The sequence below is a fragment of the Bos indicus genome, chromosome 4, assembly GCF_029378745.1.
Source record: "Bos indicus isolate NIAB-ARS_2022 breed Sahiwal x Tharparkar chromosome 4, NIAB-ARS_B.indTharparkar_mat_pri_1.0, whole genome shotgun sequence".
NCBI classification, from domain to species: domain Eukaryota; kingdom Metazoa; phylum Chordata; class Mammalia; order Artiodactyla; family Bovidae; genus Bos; species Bos indicus.
Genome location: NC_091763.1, coordinates 40,782,782 through 40,803,910, shown reverse-complemented (window position 1 = coordinate 40,803,910; position 21,129 = coordinate 40,782,782). Strand labels below are relative to the sequence as shown.

The 21,129-nt window shown below is 38.0% G+C and overlaps 1 protein-coding gene across 7 annotated transcripts in view; it reads left to right on the top strand.

Moving 5' to 3' along the window:
* Positions 1-2,380: 2,380 nt before the first annotated feature.
* LOC109557336 (platelet glycoprotein 4) overlaps positions 2,381-21,129 on the top strand; it is a 92,731-nt gene continuing 73,982 nt past the window's right edge. For 6 of the 7 annotated variants that reach the window (XM_070787690.1, XM_070787687.1, XM_070787685.1 and 3 more), the window contains exon 1: positions 2,382-2,547. The gene's annotated coding sequence lies outside the window, so the exon portion shown is untranslated. Of the gene's footprint in view, positions 2,548-21,129 lie in introns of all 7 variants that reach the window. The other variant, XM_070787697.1, reaches the window with a different exon arrangement.

Below are 21,129 nucleotides of genomic sequence, written 5' to 3'. Positions count from 1 at the left end.
GGTCAGAGGTCTTGTCTGAGTTACCCCAGAGCCTAATAACTTGTACCTCAGTCCATCACTATCTTCCCTCTCCCTCAACATTCACCCTTCAGAAGTCAGTGTCACCAGGGAGTGAAAAATTCAGTGATAATGAATATATAATTCATAGAAAGGATATTCCACATTCCCTATTCTTATTTAAAAGGCCTAGGAGATCAGCCCTGGGATTTCTTTGGAAGGAATGATGCTAAAGCTGAAACTCCAGTACTTTGGCCACCTCATGCTAAGAGTTGACTCACTGGAAAAGACTCTGATGCTGGGAGGGATTGGGGGCAGGAGGAGAAGGGGACGACAGAGGATGAGATGGCTGGATGGCATCACTGACTCGATGAACGTGAGTCTGAGTGAACTCTGGGAGTTGGTGATGGACAAGGAGGCCTGGCGTGCTGCAATTCATGGGGTTGCAAAGAGTCGGACACGACTGAGCGACTGAACTGAACTGAACTGAATCCATATTCAAAGATAACAGGTGCTTAGGGTGTGGGCATTCTCTGATACTTATTGTGATTCATAGAAGACATATGTGATCCTGAGTTCACTCAATTTGTAGTTTGTCTTCTGACTTCTTTGATAAAACATTTTGTTTAACAGATTCTTAGTTCAAGTAAAAGAAAAGCATTTTATACACATAGAACCTTTTTTTCTATAAAGAAATGTGTCACCTTCTACGATAGATAAGAATCTGACCTTCCGCTGCCAAATCTCTCTGGTATTGACCACCTGACCTTGCCAGGTGACTCTGTGTCACCTGGATGTCACTTCTTTGTGCTAGGTATCCACCTCAGACTGCCAAACATGATATTAATGGCTGAGAAGCGGCCATTGGACTGGCCCTCCAGGCTCTGGTAGGTCAAACTTTGCTTACACAAACTGATAGGACAATTCAAAAAAAAGTAAATGCAAGAGATGAGAGCTATCTCTGGCTAGGATTGTGTTGTACTTACAGATTGTCTACCTTTTCCTTGTGTTAAGGACAATGCTTCTGGGGAGACTTTCTAGTGTCATAGCAATACTCCACAGGGACCACTTCTGTACTTTCCCTAACATTGTTTGCAATAAATTAAAACAGTTTTGGAATTACTTATAGGTTGATTACTTTGACACAGATAATGTGTGGATGAAACATTTTTAACCTCTAACTATATTTTAGGGTGGGAAAGAAACACACTTTCAGTCAAAATTGGGTGTTAGACTCTCATATGAACCACTTATTAGCCACATGTCCATTGTCAGTATTTATCCTCTTGAGTCTGCTTTCTTTCCTGTAAATATTTGGACCTAAAAATATTAACTAGATTTGAAAGGATGTTTCAGGGTTAAGAAAAGAGAATGAGAGTATATGATATGTACTTAGCAAAGTGCCAAGAAGGTAGACAGTGCTCAGTGCACAGCATCTACTAAATAAAATACTAGATATTAAAATACTAGTTTTGGCCATTTGAAAAAAGTCACTCTCCTGCCTGGAATGATAGGTAATACTGGTTATAGTTCAGCTTCATTTAGAAAGTGGTAACTCCAAAAGCCATCGTTTTTCTCGAGTGCCATTCTGTAAAGACTGTATTAACTGAAAATAATTAATACCTCAAAATCTCAGGAAAGCAGCATGACTTTTCTAATTTCTTTATCCACTTTGTTTTGATATAGTATTATAGATTCTTAATAAATAATATGAATCCCAGGAAGGGACTTATTGTTAGAAATTTTGCAATTATAGCTTCAGAGTAACATCTTTCATCAGACTGAGGGTAGATCCTTATTCTTATGCTTAACAACAGTACTAAGCACAATTCGATTTAAATCTATCATGTGATACAACTATACCAAAAGATTAATTTAAGCCAGAGTACCTTGGCAGTGCGTGACACTTTCCACATCATTAAATGAGGCAAACCAAAAAGGACCACATTACTACTTCAACCATGTATGAGAAAAACATACTAGAAAGTTTACCAAATACATATTTACATTTCAATGACTCACTTGGAAAACTTCCTGACAAAAGTTTGTAAATAAATATTTAATGATCATTACTGTTTTCTTTCAACTTAATCAAGCAAGAGAAATTCAAACCTGTATCTATACTATGACAACAAATAGACAGAAGCAGATTGATTGTGTATGATTGATCTGAATTCCTGTGCTTCATAAGCAAAGGAATTAAAATAACAGGTTTTAACAGGAAAAGGATTAAAGGTTTTATTTTCCTCAATGGAGGGCCGAAATGAGCAAGATTTTTCAAGTTAACAGTTCACTTCATCTGGCTCAGGTGTCAGGGATCTATATTTATCTTGGTTTAGGCATCTGAAGTGCTGGAAGTCTCAGGATGTCAATGGCTTCACATGTCAGGAAAACCTTAACGACAGACGAATGGTCAAGACCCTGAGCCTCATTTCTGAGTTCTCAGCTGTGGAAATCATGTGTTTATTTTCTGCATCTCCTCCTACAACAGTCACTCTGAAGCCAGTTTTAAGATCCTACATCTGGGCAAGCAAGCTTCTCTAAAAGTTGGTGAGCACAATTATTTTTGTATAGGGGTGTGGCTATAAATGTCTTTGTAGTTGATGGACTATGATCAAGTAAACATTAATACTTGTTATTTCAAACTCCTTAAGAAGCTAAATACTAACTGGTGTAATAATTTAGTTTATGATATTGTTTCAACAGAGTTATAAGCTTTTAACTAAATGGATAGACTTTTAAGACAAAATTTTCATTTCCACTAGTCTCTCAACTGATCCTATGAAATTTCCATTTATACATTCTCATATCTTTTATTGTCAAAGTATCAGAAAACTTTAAGTATTTTTAAAAGTACAATTTTGGTGGAACTTTTTCTTCCTTAAGATTCTTAAGTTGATCTGTCATGTCCTGTTCTAAACTGATTTCTTATTTTATTTAAACTTTTGTGTGCCTTGTTTTAAAAATGTTACTCTTTTGAAAAGGATGCTCTCAAATTCAATTTTCTGCTTACAAGTTGAAAAAACATGTTTTAATGAGATTAGAATTTGAATGACCTTTGTTCATGGGACCTAAAAATGTTTTTTGGTGTTTTGTCAAGACTGACAAGTATATTTAAGAAATAATCTAAAAGACTCAATCCTCTTAACAAAGTCTTAGAAGAAAAAAATATTTCCATAAATAAAATTACTGATCACTAGTGATCATAGAAATTATACTGACTGTTGGCACCAGATATTTGAGGGGAGGGAATTTTGTTTCATGGCAGAATTTTTGTTATATGGTGTATTTCATACTATGGCTATATAAGACTTATTCAGACAGGAAACTTAAGGATATGCTTAGAGACAAATAAGTATATAATGATATACTTCTTTAGAGACAACTGCTGATACCAAAAAAGCAGTTCCATCTGACTCTATGCTTTGTTACAAAGTCTTGAGAATGAAATAAACAGGCTTCTTTACCTTTTAAAAGAGTCACCTTCCATAATTCTTTGGAGAATGGTCTCTTGGAGCCGTGCTGAATACAGGGGAAAGCACTCTGGACTGATACTTTTAAAAGTATTAACTTCTGTTCACTTCCTATGCAAGAACTCAGGTAGGATCTGGATCAGATGGAGAGAAACAAGCAACCTGTCCTGTTCTCAGGTATACCTGACTAAGAAAAAGCAGTAGGGTTTGTGGGACAATATATGAGACTCCTGCAATCCTGGCAAGGGGAAAGGAGAAATATTTTCAAAGGATGTACAATACAAACTGTAATTATTTGGAATTTGATCCTTTTGTAAAGGACAATGACGACTTTGCAATGAATTATTCTGAGAGTTACAGAAAGAAAGCAAACACCTGAGAATAATAAAAAGATTTTCACCTGGGGAAAAATGGTAAGCTCCCAAACCCAGAAGAATCATTGTTAGGCAAAAGAGGAAAAACAAAAAAGGAAAAAAGGCTTTAAAATGCTAACAAATCAGTGGCAAAGACCATATAAGACTGCAGAGTGGACCAATCAAATGAAAGAATATTTTTTTTCTTGGAATGAAGAAATACATAATAATGTACTGCCCTTGAAGTGATTAGGGCTAATTTTGCTTTTAGCATAGATTGTTGGTTGAGATCACTAGCTAAGGAATTTAATATTCTTAGTATTTACAAACTAAACTTCACAGTTGAATTTTTTAAGGAAAAATTCACAAAATTTTAAAATGAAAAAGAAGGGCTTTTAGATGAGAAGTACTTTTAATTGGTCAGTTGTTTATACATTGTTGATTGCTCTTTGGATGAAAATTGAAAAGCGTGCCATCACTTTACTGCTGCTACTGCTAAGTCGCTTCAGTCGTGTCCGACTCTGTGAGACCCCATAGACGGCAGCCCGCCAGGCTCCGCCGTCCCTGGGATTCTCCAGGCAAGAACACTGGAGTGGGTTGCCATTTCCTTCTCCACTTTACTATAACCTAAAAGCAGAGATCTGGAGTGGGGAGGAGGGAGGTGCTGCTGGAGGAGTGATGCTGTGTCTACACCAGGTTCCTGGAATCTGAAATCATGCCTAATCCAAAATGATTCTCTCAAATCACAAACAATGAATTGTTTGCCAGGAAAAGGAAACAGTCTAAACTAGGTAAGTGTGCTGGGGATATAAAAAGAAATATAGTTTAGTAAATAGTTTTACTGTTTCGTGTGTTGCATGTTGAAGTATACATATTGACTAAGCCACTGGAAACTTTCTTTCCATTACATCTGGCAAGTAATAAGTATGCCATTGGTTCCACAGTGCACTTTCTAGTCATTTCTTTATGGATCAGGGCAAGGTGAATTGAGCTTTGTGTCTTCTGACAAATTTAGTCTTCTGGAGAATAAATAACACTTTAAAATTAGGGCTTGATATTACATTGTTAAATAGTTTAAGATGTTTTGAAATATACCCAGAGACCTTTGTCACACACTGTCATCTCAAGGAGGAAATGAGAGAAAATTGGCAAACGTTCTGGAGGCGACATAGCAGACAGCTTGGCTGCCTTCACCAACAACTCCACAGTGAGCGCAAATAGAAGAGCACCATGCATCCTTCAGTGCTTGTGAACTTTAAAAGTCCAGTGAGGACAGTTTTAAAAGTGATGAGTTTGATGTCAGTGTTGTTTCTCTTATTAAATCTTCCAAACTTCAATCTTACATTCCTCCCATCTTAATTTCCCCAAATTTCTTCCATTTTGCCTAAATCAAAAGGGAGGGATATTAGTACTCATGAGAACACAGTCTAATTGAAATTCATTTGGAGGCTCACTTCATTCTATGTAGAACTTCATTATTACTCTATTTGAAATGTAACAGGTGCTGTTATAAGGGGTCTTTCTTGTATCTCACTCTAGGAAGCTTTGGAAATAAAGAAATAAAAGGTTATTCAGTACAGTGGTCCCATCTCATGGACCCTAAATACAGTGTCTTCCCAGAGTAGGTATACACTTTCCTACAAGTATTCTTACTTTGCTGCTAAGTCATTTCAGTCGTGTCCAACTCTGTGCGACCCCATAGATGGCAGCCCACCAGGCTCCCCCGTCCGTGGGATTCTCCAGGCAAGAACACTGGAGTGGGTTGCCATTTCCTTCTCCAGTGCATGAAAGTGAAAAGAGAAAGTGAAGTCACTCAGTCGTGTCCGACTCTTAGCGACCCCATGGACTGCAGCCCACCAGGCTCCTCCGTCCCTGGAATTTTCCAGGCAAGAGTACTGGAGTGGGGTGCCGTCGCCTTCTCCAATTCTTACTTTGATGGGACTGTAAAACAGCAGAAACCTGTTTTGGTTGAATACATAATAGTCATCCTCTTTCAGATAAACTTATTTCTCGATGCATTTGTTGAAAAATATTTGAGCACTTACTGTGTGTCAGACATTGTTGTAAGCTACAGAAAACATTATTAGACATCTTAATGTGCTGAACACTGACAGCACAGGATCCAGGATCTTTTTATTTTCAGGTGGTGGTTCTAAATTTTGTTTCTATGGAATGAAACCTATTGATGAAAGTGAAAAAAGAAAAACTTAAGTTAGTAAATGATGAAGACACAAGTTGAATTCTGTGGATACTTTGCCACCACTGCACACAAACAGACTCCTTAAGGACCTATCAAGAGAAAATAGGCCAAACAAGTGACTTAAAAATAATACTATAGTTACAGGAGGAATAGAAGGAAGATACCAGAGTGAGCATCTTGCTGTTGCCATTATAAATGCATAACTGACTCTTAAAATTCTAGTAACTAACATATATAACACATGGAAATACCTCCAAAATATAACTGTGTATTATATATAGAGTACTGTGTGCTCTAAGGCTTGTTGTTGTTATTGCTCAGTTGCTCAGTTGTGTCTGACTCTTTGCGACCCCACAAACTGTAGCATGCCAGGCTTCCCTGTCCTTCACTATCTCCCTGAATTTGCTCAAACTCATATCCTCTGAGAGGATGATACCATTCAACCATGTCATCCTTTGTCGCCCCCTTATCCTCCTGTCCTCAATCTTTCCAAGCATCAGGGTATTTTGCAATGAGTTGGCTCTTTGTATCAGGTGGCCCAAGTATTGGAGCTTCAGCATCAGCATCAGTCCTTCCAGTGAGTATTCAGGGTTGATAACCTTTAGGATTGACTGGTTTGATCTCCTTGCTATCCAAGGAACTCTCAAGAATCTTCTCCAGCACTACAGTTGAAAAGCATCAATACTTTGGTGCTCAGCCTTCTTTATGGTCCAACTCTCACATCCATACATGACTACTGGAAAAACCGTAGTTTTAACTAGATAGACCTTGGTCAGAAAAATGATGTCTCTGCTTTTTAGTACACTGGCTAGATTTGTCATAGCTTTTCTTCCAAGAAGTAAGCAGCTTTTAATTTCATGGTTGCAGTCTGCAGTGTTTTTGGAGCCCAAGAAAATAAAGTCTGTCACTGTTTCCATTTTTCCCCATCTATTTGCCATGAAGTGATGGACTTGATGCTATGATCTTAGCTTTTTGAATGTTGAGTTTTAAGCCAGCTTTTTCTCTCTCCTATTTTACCTTCATCAAGAGGCACTTTAATTTCTCCTCACTTCCTGCCATTAGGGTGGTGTCCTCTGCATATCTGAGGTTATTGATATTTCTCCTGACAATCTTGATCCAGCTTGTGCTTCATCCAGCCCAACATTTCTCATGATGTACTCTGCATACAAGTTAAATAAGTAGGGTGACGATATACAGTCTTGATGTACTCATTTCCCAATTTGGAACCAGTCCATTGTTCCATGTCTGGTTCTAACTGTTGCTTCTTGACTGGCATAAGGGTTTCTCAGGAGGCAAGTCAGGTGGTCTAGTAGTCCCATCTCTTTCAGAATTTTCCACAGTTTGTTGTGATCCACATAGTCAAAGGATTTAGCATAATCAATGAAGCAAACGTAAATGATTTTCTGGAATTCTTTTGCTTTTTCTATGATTTAACAGATGTTGGCAATTTGATCTCTTGTTCCTCTGCATTGTCTAAATACAACTTGTACCTTTGGAAGTTCTCAGTTCACATACTGTTGAAGTCTAACTTGAAGGATTTTGAGTATTACCTCGCTAGCATGTGAAATGAGTGCAATTATGTGGTAGTTTGAACATTCTTTGGCATTGCCTTTCTTTGGTATTGGAATGAAAAGTGACATTTTCCAGTTCTGTGGCCACTGCTTAGTTTTCCAAATTTGCTGGCATATTGAGTGCAGCACTTTAACAGTGTCATCTTTTAGGATTTTAAATAGTTCAACTGGAATTCCATCACCTCTACTAGTTTTATTCATAGTAATGCTTCCTAAGGCCCACTTGACTTCACACTGCAGGATATCTGGCTCTAGGTGAATGACCACACCATCATGGTTATCTGGGTCATTAAGATCTTTTTTTGTATAGTTCTTTTGTGTATTCTTGCCACCTATTCTTAATCCCTTTTGCTTCTGTGGGCCCTTCCTGTTTCTGTCCTTTATTATGCCCATCTTTGCATGAAATGTTCCCTTGACATCTCTAATTCCCTTGACATCTGTAATCTAGAGATCCCTAGTCTTTCCTAGTCTATTGTTTTTCTCTATTTCTTTTCATTGTTCACTTAAGAAGGCTTTCTTATGTCCCCTTTGGAGAGATAATCTTTGAAATATTTGGAATTCCAAAGCTATTCTTTGGAATTCTCCATCAACTGGGTATATTTTTCCCTTTCTCCTTTACCTCTCACTCCTCTTCTTTTCTCGGCTATTTATCTCAGCTGTCTTATCTCAGACAACCTTTTGCCTTCTTGCATTTCTTTTTCTGGGGGGATAGTTTTGGTCAACATCTCTGTATAGTGTTATGAACCTCTGTCCATAGTTCTTTAGGCACTCTGTCTATCAGATCTAATCCCTTGAATCTATCTGTCATCTCCACTGCAAAATCATAAGGGATTTGATTTAGGTCATACCCAAATGGCTTAGTGTTTTTTGTTACTTTACTCAATTTAAGCCTGAATTTTGTGATGAGAAACTGATGTTCTGAGTCACAGTCAGCTCCAGGTCTTGTTATCACTAACTATATAGAACTTTTCCATCTTCAGCTACAAATGATATAATCAATCTGATTTTGGTATTGACCATCTGGTGATGTCCACATGTAGATTCATCTCTTGTGTTGCTGGAAGAGGTCTTTGCATGATCAGTACATTGTCTTGGCAAAACTCTGTTAGCCTTTGTCCTGCTTCTTCTTTGTACTCCAAGGCCAAACTTGCCTGTTACTCCAGGTATCTCTTGACTTTCTACTTTTGCATTCCAGTCCCCCATCATGAAAGGACATCTTTTGTTAATGTTAGTTCTAGAAGGCCTTGTAGGTCTTTGTATAATTGTTCAACTTCAGCTTCTTTGGCATCAGTGGTTGGGGCATAGACTTGGATTACTGTGATGTTGAATGGTTTGCCTTGGAAACAAACCAGGATCATTTTGTCACTTTTGAGTCTACACCTAATTACTGCATTTCAGACTCTTTTGTTGACTCTGAGGTCTACTCCATTTCTTCTAAGGAATTCTTGCCCACAGTAGTAGATACAATGGTTACCTGAATTAAATTTGCCCATTCCCATCCATTTTAGCTTAGCTTCCTAAATTTATTTCTGATTGAAGTGTTTTTGTCTGCAGTGAGGGACAAATATAATCTAAATTGTAGTTGGGTCTCTTGGCAGAAAGACTCTAGTTTGCATGGAAATATGTAGTTTTTATGAGCCCAGTCTTTAAGAGCTGCTTGGTCAAAAGTTACATCCAAGCAGACACGTAGACAGGGAATTCCAATGCATTGCCATGAGCTGTGATAAGGCCAGTGCTCAGAGATACCAGCTCTGTTCTTTGATATAAGGCTTCTGTTTACAGACCTTTGCTATTATGTGGAGTCTGCACTTCTTGCTGGGCTGTGAACTCCATGAAGGCTGGGTTTCATTTGTGACTTAGTATCAGCAATATCTAGTGCTGGATACATAGTAAGCACTTAATAAACAGATAGTACATATTTATTCAAAAATAGGTGTAAATCTTTTATAACCCAAAAGGTTCACCTTCCAATGAGGTCTAAACTAGATCTTAAGAATTTTTAGCCATGTAAAACAATTTAAAATCTTTTATCTCCATTTCTTATGCTTAGCATTTTTTAAAAAATATCCAACTTGACATAAATCTCTACCATAAAGTAATACATAGATGTGTGCAGTTTTGTGAGTGAGAAATTCTCAGGTAAGCAGTTTCACGGAATATTACCATCACCAGTACCACCCTCACCTTTCTCAGCATGTCTCTTTTGTTTTGTTTTTTACTCTCTCTCTCCCTGTGTAGGGTAGATCATCTATTAAAATTATAAAATTTAACAGAAATATTCTATGTTTCATGCTATGCTAAGTATGCAAATTCACAGACACTGATAATTCCTCAATGAACCAAATCCATGAAGCTCATTCATCTCACCCAGTGCCATGAAAATCTTATCCTATTTCCCATTCTATGTGCAGAGCTTAGATATGTTTGCTTCTGTGTTCAGTTTCTTAGGTGTCTACAGTACATTTACCAAAGTTTTTAGATAAAGCCAGTTCCACTCTGGGTCCAATGGTCATTTTTAAGATTTGCTAAGAGATGGCTGGATGGCATCACCGACTCGATGGCCAAGAGTTTGGGTAAACTCTGGGAGTTGGTGATGGACAGGGAGGCCTGGCGTGCTGCAATTCATGGGGTCACAAAGAGTCAGACACGACTGAGTGCTGAACTGAACTGAACTGAACAGGGAAAGTACAGGTTTTGATTTCTCCACTTCCTACTTCATGGGAAACCATAGCATAGTAGATGTTCTTTGTTAGCCTAACCACACATACCTCCAAAGCCCTCCCTTGAGGCGGATGTAATGGCCACAGCAAATGGAGAGATACAGACATCATTCTCTATTTTCTTTCTCAATTCATTGGTCAGAGTTGCGTCCTGACCTCATTAAGAGTTTGTCTCCTGTTATCCAAACTTTGTTTCGCATACTATATCGTTCAGTTATAGCAGTTCAGCAAAATTCTATGTTTTACCGGATGAAGTCAGGAAAACCAGGATTAGGCAAGGAAAAAGTAAATTCTAATCTTAGGGGGCAAACAGAAAGGAAGCTTACCATAATGATCCCTTCCCTCTTCTCTACCTCATTAATATTCCTCCTGCGTATGAAAGATGCCATTTTGTTTTCTTCCTCACATCTCCCATGCAGAACTCTGTACATAGTAACAGCAGGAGCATTTGTGGAGCTGAAATCCTGTAGAATAAATAAAAGCAATTGAAACCATTTGAATGGGCTTTTGTGAGAAGAAAACTTGTTTAATAATAATTTACCATGGCAGAGCAGCAGCTATGAAGTTGAACTTCTTCCCTCCGGTTTAAGGCTAGAAGTCACCTTTCAGCAGGTCTTCCAACGTTCACATTTGTTCACAACAAAAGCTGCAAACATTGCAAGTGAGAATAGTTCCTGGCACACTCTTAAACCATGATTCACTAAATTTTTTTTTTTTTTTAACAAGTGAGGACTCTGAGGCCCAAAGAAGTGAAGTGAGCTTTCCTGTCTGGGCCTAGCCTTTGGATTGCCCTTTCTGCAGTTTTTCTAGGCTCCCCCTTCCCATCAACACCAACATCTATTTTCTTATGGTTTCAACTATAACCTAGCTGTTGAAGAGACCCAAATCTTTTCACCACCCCAATCTCTTCCCTGATCATTAGACTCACCCATTTACGTGCCTGCTGCTCAAGTTCTAGACATGGATGCATTACTCGTGAGTTGAAAGTGTCTAACCTCTTTCAACACATTATCTTGTTACTGTGCTTTGATTTATGAGGTGCATTTATGCTCAAAATTGCAAACAAACCCGATAGAGTTTTGTTTCCTACTCTGCTGAGTATCTTCTAAAGTTCAGTAAAACATGCATATATATGTACTCTGCAAATACTTTTAAACTAACAGGCTGGATTAAATTATAATAGCCAATTATAACCTACTGGTATGTTCAGGGCATTCATAATAATTATGAAAAATGCCTAGTATCTAATGAGAGGCACTGGGAATCACTGGTTGAAATACTCTCTGCAGCTGGATTGAAAAGATTTGAAACCTGGAATCTGCCACTTTCCAGCTCTGTGACCTTGGGGAACATATTAAACCTCTTTGTATCTCTGCTTCCTTGTCTGTTAAATAAGATTAATCAAAGTACTGCCTTTATGGACCAGTTGCTCAAAATAAGCAAGTGACTATGTAAAATATGTAAGTGCCTTGCACATAAGTTCTGAAGAAGGGTTAACTGTCATTATTTAATTCTCAAATAGTTTTAAATAGGCAGTGTGAGTAAACATGCTCACAGAGATTAAGATACTGGCTTCGGGTCCTGCAGTTAGTGAGAACGCTAGATAGAGCTATCCTGTCCCACCCCAGATCTCTTATTTCCTCTCCATTCTTTCTTTTTATCTTGTTGCTCTGAGCCTAAAACCTAGAATTCATTTTGTTTTTTAAGCCCTCTACCTAGCTCATTACTAACCAATCTTGCCTGTTCACGCTACCTTCTAAAATCCCCAAGTGACTCTGTATTGCATTCAAGAGAAATTTCTGAGAGAATGAATTCCTAGGTATTCAGGCCAAACCCTCAGCCTGGTATATTATGCATTACATTAGGGCTTCATGATGTCATTTGTGCCCACCTCTTCAGTGTCCTTTCTTTTCCAAAACTCGTACAATGTACCAAAGCCTTACCAAACTGTATTTCCCCAGTTGTACAATTTCTTAGGCATCTGTATTTTAGGGGCATGCCCCTAATCCCTTTGCTGTCTCCCCATTCCTTACCTGGACCCTGTATACTATATGCAGTAAGCTATCACTTCTTCCACCAGCAGTCCTTTCACTTTCTTACATGAACCACCATTTTTCTTCCCACCTGGGTGTAAGTGTCACAGTAAATTAATATTATAATTGTCTGTTTACAAAGCTGTCTTCCTAGGGATTCTGTGAGCTCCTTGCATGAAAATACCAGGTTTTTGTTCTGTTCATTCCCTCATTTCATCCCAATTAGAAGCCCAGGCTAAGAATGCTTAAGCAATTTATTTTATTTTACTGTTTCAGTGGCTACAGGTCAATGAAACATTTACCAGTGTCAGTGGAAGAATAAAAGCATAAATAAATGAGAAACAAAGTGAATGATTCAAACTATTATAGGAAGTAGCTTCAAAAGTAATCTAATAGTTTAAAAAAATGCAAAAAGCTTGATAGGGGAAATGATCCACTATGAGAACCAGTAAAAATCATTGCAAAAAGAATGGAGCCAGAATTTGTGTATCTTCTGGGTTGTGATCCAGTGGTGAAGGACCAGATCAGAAGAAGTTGGTTCAGGTTGCAGGCGTGACTGCCTGGCAAGTGCTTGCCATGTAGGCAAGAGGTTGAGGGCAAGATAAGATTAGGTGAGGACATGTACCATCATGGGTAAGCCAAGTTCAGAATCTTGCTGCTGCTGCTAAGTCGCTTCAGTCGTGTCCGACTCTGTGCGACCCCAGAGATGGCAGCCCACCAGGCTCCCCCGTCCCTGGGATTCTCCAGGCAAGAACACTGGAGTGGGTTGCCATTTCCTTCTCCAATGCATGAAAGTGAAAAGTGAAAGTGAAGTCGCTCAGTCGTGTCGGACTGTTTGCGACCCCATGGACTGCAGCCTACCAGGCTCCTCTGTCCAAGGGATTTTCCAGGCAAGAGTACTGGAGTGGGGTGCCATTGCCTTCTCCGGTTCAGAGTCTTACATAGTTTTAAATTCTTCCTTCTTTTGGAAAATAAGGACTACCAGGTGAGTGCTGGAAACTACAGAGTATGAAGTATTATCTCATAGCACTAGGCTCAATTTTAATAGTTGTTTAAATCAGACTAGCTTTAACACATTAGATCTCAAAATATTGGCATGCATGAGAGTAACTAAGAATGCTTGTATGCTTAGGCCATGCTTAGGCTATTCTCTTGCTCTCTGTACATCCCTTGCTCAACCATTCCCTGCCCACCTACACCCTACTCACATCCTACTGACCTTCCTTGTTAATCACTGAATCTAATCAATAAATGCCTACAAACTTGTCCCTGGCCCCAGCTAGTGATTCTTCCAATCTTTCTCTTCCTTTCCTTTGCTTTTTTTTTTTTTGGCTTTACCACATTGTGTTAGTTTCTGCTGTACAAGGAACTGAATCAGTTATATGTATATACATATCCCCTCCCTCTTGGACTGTCCTCTGCCCCACCCCCATCCCACCCATCTAGTTCATCACAGTCCAGGAGCTGAGTAAAATAGCTAGTGGGCACTGCTGTCCTAATCTCCTGATCAAAACATCTCCACCAAGATAGCTTATCAAAGGGGAATGAGGGATGCACCCCTCTATTGGTTTCTCTGGTAACTGATGACTCAACCTGATATCAACTGCTAACTTCCCTCTCCACATCCTCTGGCCCTCTGCCAGCAGACTGCTGCCATGTCTTGCCCATTGTCTGCCACACATGGTAGAGTGTCAATTCAGGAACTTGCTTCTGACATGTAAGATTCCCCATTCATTACACCACTGATGTGTCTGCCACTGACTTTGAGCTCTTTATTCAGTCTTATGGCTGGGCAAGCACAGAGTGTGCAGCCCAAGTGTAGCCATAATGCCTGCTTCTAAGCAACTCATGTTATGTGTCATATTGTTGTTATAATTTTATAACTGTCATCATCATCATTGTCATCGTTACTCTTATTTTTTACATTTGTACCCTGATCTTCCCATCTTGCTGATTATCTAACATTTTAATCCCTTCTAAATACACACTTTATCTTAATCTCTTCTAAATTATTAAAATTAACCTACAATTATCTTGATAACCCTTTACTGGGAGGGTTATTAGTTTCCTAGTGATATTTAGCTTTTCTTTTGTGCTCCTCTTTCCATGGGATTTCCCAGGCAAGAATATTGGAGTAGGGTCACCATTTCCTTCTCCAGGGGGTCTTCCCAGCCCAGGAATCAAACTCACATCTCCTGCTTGGCAGGCAGATTCTTTACAGCTGAGTTACCAGGGAAGCCATGCTTCTTATAGATACAATATAATATACATATAAGAATAGTATAATATTTTCAACATAGTGGCTAAGACTTGGTATTCAGACTTAAAATTTTCTTCTTATAACCCTGTTTCTAGTTGTGAAACAGGGTTATAAGCCTCTTTGGTGTTTCATGGTTCTTTGGCTCATGGTCTGCCTCTCCTTGTGCCCTGAATCATGTTCTTCATCTCAGTGGGATATTTCACTCCATACTTGAAAGAGTAGCTTTAGCCTCAGAATCTTTGTCTAGTGTCATTTTGCATACCCCGTAATAATCTCTCCTGTTCCTCATCACTGTGTCATCTACTAATGTTCCTTCTGTGAAGTTCTATTTGTTGTTGTTGTTTTAGTTGCTAAGTTGTGTCCAACTCTTTGCGATCCCATGGACTGTATGCCTGCCAGGTTCCTCTGTCCATTGTACTTCCCAGGCAAGAGTACTGGAGTGGGTTGCCATTTCCTTTTCCAGGGGATCTTCCCTGCTCAGAGACTGAACCCACATCTTCTGCATTGGCAGGTGGATTCTTTACTGCTGAGCCACCAGGGAAGCCTGATGTTCTATTTACTCTTCTCCAAAATTCTGGGAAATTATATAACCAAATGCATCAGAACTACCTGATAACACAGGCATGAGGGGTCAAACTTTTTAGCTGACTTATTACTGTCCTTGCCTTAAGCCAGAGACTACCAAGAAGACACCTGTAGTTGAAAAAGTTGAGTTCACTACTTATTGCCAAGAGGAAAAAGTGTACCATGGGGTCAGAAGCCGTTGAAAAGAACCTCTGATAAAAGCTGAACTTCGGTTGAGTGATCTGGGGAGAGGGTTTAAGGAAGTAGAGCATTACTCTGAATTGAACATTGTCAGGAAGCAGGGTAATTTTACAATTTGGTGCCTTAAAAAGTCTTATCTAGGAAGAGGGAGGATAAGCCTATCTTGGTAATGCAGCAGCAGTGACCCAGATTAGCTGGGAAAGGGGGACACATGATGCCTGTGGCTTAGACAGTGTTCATAAGAGGTCTGTATTCAGACATAATTACAGAGTGTTTTGTTTTTGTCTTGACTCTTCATGGTCATAGAGTGTCCTTGCCTAAAGTTGATGTTCTGTGAAATTGGTTCTGTTCAACACGAGGATACCACAGCCAGGTGTGAGAGCCAGGGCAGTGTCCAGAGACAACAAGACCTAAGTGATAGCACCGGGCCAGGTCCTGGATGTCAGGGGCTGTTTTCTCTCTCATGATAAAATTCTTTGCTACTTCAGTAATTAAACTTACTTCCATGAAATCCACTTTCCTGTACTTGGTGATAAGATTCTAACAGTTCTTTGTAATTTCCTCCCTAAGCCCTATGGTATGCTCAACCCATTGCGTATTTTAATACAAAATTTGATTCCTCTTAAGCTAGCAATATGATGATGATCAATAAGGACCACAAAAGTAGATTGATCTATGTATAATAACTACAAAGGGCACAGATTGTTAGGGAACTGATTATTTTTTGTACTTATACCATAAACACTAATCTTTTATGTAAATATAAACCATTGGCATATAGGAAATAAATGGAATAAAATTTTAATTTTATTTAGTGAAAGTTACTTGTGAAGATTTTAAAGGGTCTTTCCACTTACTATATAGAAAAGAATTTAATAATCAGAGACTGGAATTTTGGAGTTGGGAATTATGATGAATCAAAATATCTCTGGAAATATATATCTAGGCTAAACATATAAATGTGGTTTAAAAACTTACTACTTAGACATTCTAGATACCTACTAAAAAAAGTGAGACAATCTTTTTCTTTTACATAATGGACTGTCATTATCATCAGTTTTGCTTAAAGAAAAGAACATCTAATTAAGTGATTTAAGTTCATGATTGAATAATCTTTAAGCAATGTATGGATTTTAAATGAGTAGAAACTGACAAATGTCCCATGCTAATAATTTGCTTTGTAACTTGTTACAGATATGTACAGAAAGTGTTGCAGGTGGAAGGCTCTGAAGAGAGAAGGAGATAAGTTTATATAAATCAGGCTTATTTTATAAGTCACACATGAAAAAATATCTTCCACAATGTAATATTTAATGTATTTGTAATATTGCTAAATATAACACTTTTTTTGACTTATACATATATGATCTTTAAACATGAGCTATTTAATAGGCTCAAGATTACCAGTTTCATATGTAAGATTAAGTTTCTTCATCTTTGAGTTTCTTGATTGGTTTTAGAATAGAATAAAAGCAATAAAGAAGAAATAGTTATTTATTTTCCAACTCTGCTTTATTTATCATATTATCTTATTAGTGAGGATAGGATGTTTTGATTGAGCTTCATGAAATTTGGCCTTTAGTTACCCTTGAAGATACGATCTAAACCAAGAAAGATGCTCATTTTTCATTGTCTCTTTACGGTTTACTCTTCTGTATGATTCTATTTCATCTTTCCTGTTTTCAAGTAAGATGTGTAGCTTTTTTTTATGTGAACCAGAAATAATAATTTACAACAGGAAATGGAAGTTAAAAAGTTAAAATTCAAGTTAAATATTTAACTTTTAATTAGACAATAAGGCTTAAGTCATTTTAAAGACTATAGATACTTGTCATGGGCCTAGAGGTGGGTTTATTCACTCTTTAGTACAATCGAAGGCAGCACTTTGGATCCTTAAATCTGAATGGTTCAATAATTACATTACAGAAGACTCCTGATAACTGATTTAATTCTTTGTTAACAGTAAAAAAAGGGAAATAATACAATAAATATCCATTGGCTACTTGGGAACGTAGTCTATTCTTGGAGTCTGTTTTATGTGGGGTCAAATTAGTATAATGTGCTTTTGGATATGTGTGTTCTTTAATATTATTGTCTAGAAGTTTACTACAGATGGAGTTACATTACTGCTTTTTGTCAAAAGAAGTATTTTGAGTACCCATTTAAGCAGCAGGTACAATCTGAAATGAAAAGGATTCAAGCCAATCCGTTTTCTTACCTGAAATATTCCTGCACATGATGTGCTTCTGAAAACTCTTTAACACATCACAGGTATCCTCAAAACCGTTGTTGTGACTGATGCCAGAATAAAAAGGTAGCTTTCTTATTCTTGTTTACATATATTCCTTTCTTCTCGGAGCATATCAGGCTTGGCGGCAAACAGTGGCAATGGTTTTCAACTGCAAAAACTATCCAGATGATTTCTTCCAGAGTCTCCTTTTCCCCCACTGTCATTAGGCTTAGATTCTCCTCTCTTCCATCCTATCCTTTTTGAACTGTCATAATGCATCTACATTTTACACATCTACTGGCCAAACAAGAAAGATTACATGTTCAACAAAAAGCAGGCTCATATAATAATTTTTTCCATTGTTTCTTTCCGACAAGGTCCAGTTATTGACTCTAGACTAAGTAAATCAAAGGATCGATGTCTCCTGCTTACTCTTCCATGGCTGTTTGCAGTTGATCTTTGTTCCTCACCCTCATCCTCACATCTCTTCCCCAGCTCCCATGAGGCTGAGCATGGCCCTAAATCCACCAACCTCAGCCTGGAATGTGAATTGGGAAAGTGAGAAATTAGGGGATTAAATACTTCCTAATGTTAATATCAACTGAAGTTTGTGCAGGCTCATATTATCTGCTCTGCTATTTGTAGAGCAAATACTATGTCACTTCAGCCTGAGCCAATATAAAAGAAGTGTCAAGTCCCTCATTTCCTTTGACCTTTAGTGTATTGTCTCTGCTTTTACCAGGACTGTTACTCAGTTCTTACCCAGTTTTCATTAATTTTCTTTCTACCCTTGCTGTTATGCTCCAGAGCACCATCAAAAAAATAAAATAAAAGCTTAACCAGAATCTCTCTCCCACTCATGATGATGGCTGTAAGGGCATGCTTTCGTTTTACAACCCTTTGCCACAGCTGCTGCCATGAACTGCACCATTCTCCCACTAATCCAAACTCTGTCAGGAATGAGTCCACCTTCTCCTCATTAGACTGAACACAAGTCTTAGTGCAGAGCTATCTATCTTCCCAGTATTTGCTTAGTTTTCTATGTAGATTCTCATCCCAATGTACTGCTTTTAACTTGGCCCTTTAAAAATGAAAACACTTACCCGTCCCTTTCCCTATTTATAATTACTTAACAGTTCTATTCTGCTTCCAGAATAACGTTCAATCTCCTTGAAATATTATACAAGGAGCTTCAACATCTGGCCTTCACCCCTTCTTTTCACTTTTTCTCTTCCTTTAAAAATCAATTTTTGTTATTTTACAAATATATCACTCACTCCTATCTTGAATTTGTGCAATACAGCAGCTTCCCACCAGTCATCCACTTTACACATGGCCATATTATATGTCAATACTACTCTCTCAATTCTTCCCACTCTCTTCTTCCTCTCCTGTGTCCACATGCCCATTCTCTATGTCTATTCTTGCCCTGAAGACAGGTTTATCTGTACCATTTTTCTAGATTCCACATCAGTTCGGTCGCTCAGTCATGTCCGACTCTTTGCAACCCCATGAATTGCAGCACGTCAGGCCTCCCTGTCTATCACCAACTCCCGGAGTTCACTCATACTCATAGAGCAATTGGTCAAATTCTAAACAAAGAATTACACTTTTTGTGTTGATTTTCTGATTGTAGAATTATATAGCAAATGTTTGTAAAGATTTCAATAAAATTTTCCAGCTAAACAGAAATGACGCAGGTAGAATGGTTATTGAAATTTCTACACAAATCTCTTAACAGAAACATGAACTTAACTCTCCATGCCCAAAAATACCTTCACAGAAACTCAGGATTCCAAGTAAGGGATGACAGTACCTGTGTCAAGGAGGTACTGTATTTTGAAGAAATTTTAAGAGATACATAATGGATGGCCTCAAACTTTTTAAAGCAGGAAATAAAACTTTATCCTGAGAAGACAGGTTTCCAGGGAAATACTTAGGAAAATGAAGATGCCACAGCAAAACCAAGAGAGTGAAGGCAAGAGTCACAAGATAGGAAAAAAGTAAAGGACTGCTTAGCACAGCTCAATTCACTTACAATCTTGTTTTTAAAATGTATATAGATATCAAATGAATGTTTGTTAGTTTTTTAAAAGGACAAATGATATTTTTAAACTTAAAGAAAAATAGACAATTGCCTTATTTGCTCCACCCTGTCCCACTCCCCATGTTAAATTTTAGAATACTGAACTATTTTTAGATGACATACTTAAAGTGTTCTTGATGTTTAAAAAAAAAAAAGCTGTTTTTTTTTTTTAATACAACTTCCTCCTGTAGAAGAGAAGGATCTAACTTTTATGTATTAAATACAATACCACTCCATCCATCACATCTATATACATACTTCTCACCTTCCATCTAATAGTGTAGGTATTTTTTGAATAGTATTGACTGTGTAAATCATTAGAAATTTTCTGAGCAGCAGAGCCAGGAAATAAACAATGAGTGCTTTCTTTCTGGTGCAATTTATGTTTTCCTGGTAATAACTGCATCCTTATATCCTCTGTCCTCTTGGTCCAATATTAATTGGTTTTTGTTTTTTTCCCCTTGACCTGTGACATAATTCTTACTGTGAAACTTCCCTTCTGCTGTTCCTGGAAATTCCCTATGCCTCTCATTTGTTGTATTAGTTATTTCCTTAATTCCCCGTCTACTTTTACTTCCTTGTTTCAGTAAAATTTATATTCTGAGATTTCTTGGGCTCCTTATAAAACAGTAAAAGAGAAGTAAAATTTAGGAAGCCCGTGTGTATATTAAAATGTCTATATCCTCTTTCTTGAAAATATATTTGCACAGAGAATAACAGCTGGAGATAATTTTTGGACATTTTTGAAGAGATTGCTATTTGACTTGTAAATCCCCAGTGCTGCTGTCTGTTGTCTCTTCGATTTGTATGTGACATTACTCTCAAGCCCACCAGAGGTTTTTAAGAATTTCTCTTTATTTTTGGTACCTGTGATGTGAAAACATGCAGCTAGGTCATAGCCTGTGGCCCTTTATATCCGCTCTGCTGTAGATGGACGACTTTCTGCACTCTGGGGATTTAATGTCCTTTGATTCTGAAAAATATTCATGCATTCTATCCTATTTCCACTTTGTCTGGTTTTATTTCCACTTTGTCTGGTTTTGTTTCCTCTGGAAACCCCATTATGTGGATGTTGGGTCTGTTCTATAGCTAGCTACTCTAATGCTGCTCCGTGGCTCCTCTGTACTCAGATATTCCAAATGCTTGCTCCACTGTGTTACTTCTACTATCATGGTTTTCTTTTTCCAGATTGCTGCCTTTTATTTATGTGGATTTTAGGATTTCATGGTTTTCTTTTTAAAGTGATTCTTTCCTATTTATTTTTTAAAATTGTGATTAGAATTTTTATATTCATTTTTAAATTTTTGGCTGTGCTGGGTCTTCATTTCTGCACAGGCTTTTCTCTAGTTGTGGTGAGTGGGGACTACTCTCTTTTTGCGGTGGCTTCTTTTGTTGCGATACATAGGCTCTAGGTGCATGGGGTCCAGTGGTTAGGGCTCCC